Raw genomic sequence first — 8,251 nt, 5'->3', positions numbered from 1 at the left:
TCTACTTATTTTTGCGTAAAAAAGTAAAGCAACACATTAGTTCCTTTGGGTTTGTGTGAATTTTTAGAAGAATAATTAAATTCTTGAAGAAAATAGAGTTTTGAAAACGTTGGGTATTTAGAGTTTTGGGGGAGGGAGGGAGGGAGGGGAGAGGGGGAATGGGAGAGGGGGAGGGTAAGGAAAGTAGCATAAAAATTATTTTCCTAAAAAATATTTTCTACTCTCTAACCAAATACTAGAAAAAAAATTTCGGAATTTTTTTTTCACTCACCAATCAAACAAGGAAAAATAAGTAATAAAACCACTCATTTTGCAGGAAAATATTTTTCATGACAATCATAACTTGCATGTAAGAAGTTCCCCTAAAAATGCATCAAATCATTAAGTAGTATAGTTTCTTCATTTTTTTAGGGAATTTTGATGTGGGAAACCTTTAATCTTCATGATGGACTTTAGTAAGACTGTAAAGTAGTGCGCCTATTATCCACTAAGTTGAGAACTAAGCGTCATTCCGAACTAACCCTAGGTGATTTCTCAATTATCCAAAAAAGAAATATATTATCATGTTTTATTGGGTGATGAATCCAATCATATAATTTTTGGTTAATTAAGAAGATAAATAAAAGTAAAAGTATTGCAAATTTAAATTTAAACAAAAGAGAAACGTTTAAAGGAGCATATTGTTTATTCTCATTGATTCTGTAACATTCATATTTTAATTTTTATTTCTGTTATTTTCATCAATTTTATGAAACGGAGTGGTATGAATGAACTGATTGATACATTTAATTATTAGAATCAAAACCATGCATCTTTAAATGAACTAGTATAAGCTAGAAAATTATTACATAAGAAAAACCATACACGGTCCGAAAGAAAAGAACATGCGTGATTTGTGAAGTCCGATTCCCTTTCCAGACTGATATATATAGTAATTATAAAGCTTGTCACACAATTACATTTATAATTCAAGACTTACATCAAGAAATTATATACAATCTGAAAAGTTAAGCTTGAAAATGTAAAATAAAAGAGAAGATCAAATATGGCAGATGTATTAGAGTTTGACGAAGTAAAGTTGAAAAAATTGCAGAAACCAAATTAGGTCTTCGAAAACTGCACGGTAATTAGTTTTTCCAATAATTAACTTATAAAGTCCTTATAATCTAGGGATTATAATTCAATAAAAAGTCAATAGTTAAATGAACAGAAATTTCAAAAGTTAGATATACGAAATACATGTGCATTCTTTGGGAAGCTCAAAAGATTTAAAAGCATGAATCATATCCGAAGATTTTCCCTGCCGATTCGATTACGCAAAGCATTGCTTCCTCTCTCCTTTGATATGGCTTCTCCAAATTTATCCAAAAACCAAAAACTTATGCAGAAAAGGGCCAAAAACCACACTGATGATCCTCTTCAAGAATCCGATAAAGACTGGACATCTACTTCAGCTGAGAGTATATCCTCAGAATCTCATTCCAACAACAGAAAGAAACGGACAATGAAAAATTTAGGGAAGAAAGGCCCTAGTGAGGGTGTAAATAATTTTCAGAGGTTATGGAGCGATGAAGACGAGATATATAGCTGTCTTGGAAAGCATGCTCGAGTATGCATCCGCGAAAAATATTAGCCCCTCAGTAGATTATAACGCATTCTATATTTTTGTCAAGGACAAATTACAAGTTGAAGTTAAAGTAAGCAAAAATCAGCTGCAAGACAGTCAAAAACCTAAAAAGCAAATATAAGAAAAATAATGTTGCCAAAAGGAGCGCCTTTTCGAAGCCTCACGAAGAGAACTTGTTCAAACTCTCACAAAGAATTTGGGATAATGACAACCAAATTGCCAAAGAGAAGGGTGCAGCTAAGATTTACGACAAAGTACCAAAAGCTGATAAAAAGATAGTTGCAAAAGAAAAGAACAATTTGTGTGCTGGCAGTTCAGAACGATATTCAAGTTTGGTTTTGTACGGAGAACGTGCTGCGGACCTGGAAGATTGGTTTGGCCTTTTGCCTTTGTGTTGTGGAAGTTGGATTAGATTTTCTCGGTTTAGGAAGTTGGTAGGCATGCCTTAGGCCGAATCACATAAGATATTACATTCTGATCTCACAAAATGTAGAAAACAATTAGGAATGTGTATGAAATATTTCGTGCATTTTCCTGACAACACTTAAAATATGAACTACTAACATTTTTTTCTTTGATTCTGGTTAAGAGCTACTTTTCCCTTAGGTTTTTAAAGCAATGTATCTCTTTTACCAGTGTATACGGTAAAAACCGGTTAGTCCTTCGTACAGACTGGTTTAAATGGTAATACATTGGATCGGAGAAGCATCTTCATATATAGTATCAGGTTGAGATCCGAAGTCGGGTCACCGAGCTTCGAGCCCAAAGGACCTATCAACATCGAGCTCGATGTTATTATCAATTTCGAATCCAAATCGAACTATGATGCAAAGTAAAGTTATCGAGCTTATGATTCAAAGATCGACCAATACTGACCCCGAATCAATACAGGGACCGAGTCAGAATCGAGCTCGAGTCAAGATCGAGAGCTCGAGTCAATATCGAGCTCACAGACAAAAGCCGTTGCAATCCCACTAGAGGAGAGAATCTTGGCAGGAATCATAGAAAAGATGATTTATCATGGGTCTCCCACTATATATTTTTATTTATACCTAAAAGTAGGATCCTCCACTATAAAGAGGATGGCAACATTTGTGTAAAGGACATTTTTTTTGCTTACATTGTAATTCAAGTACCATATTCTCCTATATTCAAGGGTTATTCTTTTAGGCTTCATTAATTGATTCATCTTGCTTAGTCCTAAAAATCATCTTCTTTCCAACCTTATTTATTTTGCATTCTTCGCAATCCATATTTGACATTTCTATTTATCCTTACGACTTGTATTAAGCTATACCACATATCCTTAGAACTACGTACAAATTCAACTCTAATCCGTTTTTCGGGTAAACAGTTTGGCTCCCACCGTGGGGCTAAGGATAACAGTGGTTATTTGATACGAATCTGCAAAAACACACCGTTTTACACTTGTTTCCGAAAGTATCTTGGATTTAGGATTAACAACGACTAACTATCAATCAAATGGCCTTACCTATCGATAACGAATATTGTCTTCAAGATGAGAACAACAACTTGACACCCAGTACCGAAAGACCACTTGTCAACGCTGTTGGAGCTTGAATTGAAGTGCCGATAGATATCAATTTGCATGTGGCCATTAAGGCAAACCTACATTCTGAACCTGAAAATAGCATTCATGGTGACACTCGGTCTGCAGCTCGAGATACCCATAACGTCGAGGAAAACGGCGTCAGTTTGCGTATGATTTTTGAAATGTTGCAAGCTCAACAGGAAATAATCGCTCAGTTGCAAAGTCAAACCCAGATACCGAGTAGACCGGAGCCCAGTCAACCCCGAGAAATCGCCCATAAAACTTTTTCAGCTATAGTGAAATCAAATAAGCAGGAGTCAGGGACTAATCCCGAAATTGCTAAGATGTTCGAAGAACTAACCAAACGAATAGAATCAGGAGAAAGGAGGATCAAAGCAAATAACAAAAAGGTGGAGACATACAACTCCAGGGTTGATCAGATCCCGAGGGCACTGCCAATATTAAAGGGCTTAGATTCCAAAAAAATTCATACAAAAACCTTTCCCCCCAAGCGCGGCTCCTAAACCGATCCCAAAGAAGTTCCGCATGCCCGATATTCCTAAATATAACGGAACTACCGACCCCAACAAACATGTCACCTCATACACATGTGCCATCAAAGGGAACGATCTAGAGGATGATGAGATCGAATCCGTATTAGTGAAGAAATTCAATGAAACCCTGTCAAAGGGAGCAATGATATGGTACCATAATTTGCCGTCTAATTCTATCGATTCTTTTGCTATGCTTGCTGATTCCTTCGTAAAAGCACACGCCGAGGCCATAAAAGTCGAGACCAGGAAGTCAGACCTGTTTAAGGTAAGACAAAAGGATAGCGAGATGCTAAGGGAATTCGTGTCTCGTTTTCAAATGGAACGAATGGATCTACCCCTGGTCACAGACGATTGGGTTGTTCAGGCTTACTCAAGGTTTGAACGAACAAAGTTCGACGGCTTCACAACGGTTGAAGCACAACATGATCGAGTACCCAGCTATCACTTGGGCCGACGTGTAAAATCGGTACCAATCAAAAATTAGGGTCGAAGATGATCAGTTGGGGTTCGAACCCGCTGCTATAAGGGATATCAATCAAGAACAAGGTTCGATCAGGGATCGATACCGACCGTATAACGGAAACCACAAAATTAATGAATCGAGACGTAACCCCGGACAAAGCAACAAAATAAGTGATCGAGGTCAAGGGTCTCGGGGGCTGAAGAACATAAGTGGGTTTGACATGCCTACCGTATCTAAGGAAGCACCTCAGTTATCGGAGTATAACTTCAGCATTGATGCATCCGCCATCGTGTCAGCTATCGGACGCATCAAAGACACTAAATGGACTCGACCCATGCAGATCGATCCTGCCCAAAGAAATCCTAATCAAATGTGCGAATATCATGGCACCCATGGCCACAGAACGAAAGATTGCAGGCAACTAAGAGAGGAGGTAGCCCAGTTATTCAATAAAGGGCACCTTCGAGAATTTTTAAGCGACAGGGCGAAGAACCATTTCAAAACAGGGATTTCGGAAAGCAAAACGAACAAGAAGAACCACAACACGTATCATCGGCGACGTCGATACCCCTCAAGGACCGGTGCTTAAACGCACTAAGACATCGATTGTGAGAGAAAAGCGATCTCGAACTCAGGATTATGCACCCATAGAAACTTTGTCCTTCAATGATGAAGATGCAGAAGGAGTAGTACAACCTCATAACGATGCACTGGTAATATCCGTACTTATGAATAAAACTAAACTTAAGCGTGTGTTCATTGATCCAGGTAGCTTGGCCAACATCATTAGATTGAAGGTCGTACAATAGCTCGGTCTACAGGACCAGATCGTACCCGCGACCCTGGTTCTAAACGGATTCAATATGGCATGTGAAACCACCAAAGCCGAGATAATTCTGCCGATAAATGTGGCTGGGGCCATCCAGGAAACGAAGTTCCATGTAATCGAAGGTGACATGAGGTACAATGTCCTTTTTGGAAGGCCATGGATCCATAACATGGGAGTTGTACCTTCGATCCTACACCGGGTTCTTAAATTCCCAACATCGAGGGGAGTCAAAATAGTGTACAGAGAACAACCGGCCGCAAGAGAAATGTTTGCCATAGAGGAAGCGAATCTGATATCCTCGCCTTCGCCAATAAAGGAATCAGGCTCAAAAGGGGAACAAGATGCCAAATAGCAATCACAAACATCAACTTTAACCCAACCAGAAAATCAGAAGATCGATGAAAATGAGGATCAAAGGATCCCTCGATCCTTCGTGCTTCCCGGTGATTCCGATGCTACCAAATCAACGATTGAAGAGTTGGAGCAAATCATACTAATCGAGCATTTTCCCGAACGAAAGGTATACCTGGGAACGGGATTAACCCCCATACTCAGGAACATGCTTATTCAATTTCCTATCGATAACATGGATTGTTTTGCTTGGTCTCATTTAGATATAACATGGATCCCACCGGATATAACGACGCATCGGCTAAGCCTGGACCCTAGGTTCCAACCAATAAAGCAAAAGAGAAGGCCCAATCCGAGGTAAAGCACGCATTAATAAAGGACGAGGTAACTAAACTTCTCAAAATAGGTTCCATTCGGGAGGTGAAATATCCCGAATGGTTAGCCAATGTAGTTGTAGTCCCTAAAAAAGGGAACAAACTTAGAATGTCTGTAGATTACAAGGATTTAAACAGGACATCCCCCAAAGATTCTTTTCCATTGCCTAACATCGATCGCATGATCGATGCCACGACCGTTCACGAGATCCTTACTTTTCTCGATGCCTATTCCGGGTATAATCAAATCCAAATGAACCCGGAAGACCATGAAAAGACTTCATTTGTCACCAAGTATGGAACATATTGTTATAATGTGATGCCCTTCGGGCTAAAAAATGCAGGAGCTACTTACCAACGCCTAGTAAATAAAATATTCGAGGAACAAATAGGTAAATCAATGGAAGTTTATATTGATGACATGCTAGTTAAGTCCCTGCGCGCAGAGGACCATTTGACCCATTTGCAGGAAACATTCGAGATATTAATGAAATACAACATGAAGCTCAACCCCGAGAAATATGCTTTCGGGGTCGGTTCGGGCAAGTTCCTCGATTTCATGGTGTCAAATCGGGGGATAGAGATTAACCCCGATAAAATCAAGGCCATCGAAGACATCGCCATCGTGGACAGCGTAAAAGCCGTGCAGAGGCTAACGAGAAGGATTGCAACCTTAGGCCAATTCATTTCAAAATCGTCAGATCGAAGTCACAAAATTTTCTCTCTACTCAAAAAGAAGAACGATTTTGCTTGGACCCCGGAATGCCAACATGCGTTAGAGGAATTAAAACAATATCTATCGAGCCCACCACTGCTTCATACTCCAAAAATAGACGAAAAATTATGCTTGTACTTGGCAGTATCGAAAATCGCGGTAAGTGGTGTCCTAGTTCGAGAAGAGCAAGGTACGCAATTTTCCGTCTATTATGTAAGTCGAACCTTAGGAGAAGCAGAAACTAGATATCCACACTTAGAAAAATTGGCACTTGCACTGATAAGCGCTTCTTAAAAATTAAGACCGTACTTTCAATGTCACCCCATATGCATATTGACCACTTACCCACTCCGTAATATTTTGCACAAGCCCGAACTTTCAGGCCGATTGGCCAAATGGGCAGTCGAACTCAGTGGGTACGATATCGAATATCAACCTCGTACGACCATCAAGTCTTAAATTTTAGCGGACTTCGTGGCCGATTTCACGCCGACCCTCGTACCCGAAGTTGAAAAAGAACTCTTATTGAAATCGAGTACGTCATCGGGGGTATGGACCCTTTTTACGAACGGGGCTTCGAACGTGAAGGGGTCCGGGATAGGCATCGTTTTAAAGCCGCCCACGAGTAACACTATTAGGCAATCTATCAAAACTACTAGGTTGACTAACAACGAGACCGAGTATGAGGCCATGATTGCAGGTCTCGAGCTAGCTAAAAGCTTGGGAGCAGAAGTCATTGAAGCCAAGTGTGACTCTTTGCTGGTGGTTAATAAAGTAAACAAAACCTTCGATGTTCGAGAAGATAGAATGCAAAGATATTTGGACAAACTGCAGGTCACTTTGCACCATTTCAAAGAATGGACTTTACAGAATGTTCCACGAGAGCAAAACAGTGAGGCCGATGCACTTGCAAATTTGGGATCATTGGTCGAGGAAGGCGACATAAGCTCGGGGACTGTCATTCAACTCTCGAGATCCTTGATCGAAGAAGGTTATGCTGAGATAAATTCTACAAGCTTAACCTGGGATTGGAGGAATAAGTATATTGAATACTTAAAGAATGGAAAGCTCCCATCGGACCCTAAAAATTCAAGGACCCTACGAATCAAAGCTGCTCGATTCACATTAACTGCAGATGGAATGTTATACCGAAGGACATTCGATGGACCATTGGCAGTATGCTTAGGTCCAGGAGACACCGATTACGTCCTACGTGAGGTGCACGGGGGCACTTGTGGAAATCACTCCGGTGCCGATTCATTAGTTCGTAAAATAATCACGGCAAGGTATTATTGGATCGATATGGACAAAGATGCAAAGGAGTTTGTTCGAAAATGTGAAAAATGTCAAAGGTTTGCACCAATGATCCATCAGCCCGGAGATCAACTTCACTCAGTCCTATCCCCATGGTCATTCATAAAATGGGGAATGGATATCGTCGGCCCTCTGCCATTGGCCCCAGGTAAAGCTAAGTTCATTTTATTTATTTATGACTATTTCTCTAAATGGGTTGAAGCACAGGCGTTCGTTAAAGTAAGAGAGAAATAGGTTATAGAATTTATCTGGGATCATATCATATGTCGATTCGGGATACCTGCCGAAATAGTATGTGACAAAGGGAAACAGCTTGTCGGCAGCAAAGTGACGAAATTCTTCGAAGACCACAAAATAAAAAGGATATTATCAATACCGTATTACCCCAGTGGGAACGGACAGGCCGAATCAACGAACAAAACTATCATTCAAACCCTAAAGAAGAGGTTGAACGATGCTAAGGGAAAATGTA

The sequence above is a fragment of the Nicotiana tabacum genome, chromosome 4, assembly GCF_000715075.1.
Source record: "Nicotiana tabacum cultivar K326 chromosome 4, ASM71507v2, whole genome shotgun sequence".
NCBI lineage: Eukaryota > Viridiplantae > Streptophyta > Magnoliopsida > Solanales > Solanaceae > Nicotiana > Nicotiana tabacum.
Note: the sequence above shows the minus strand (reverse complement) of the source record.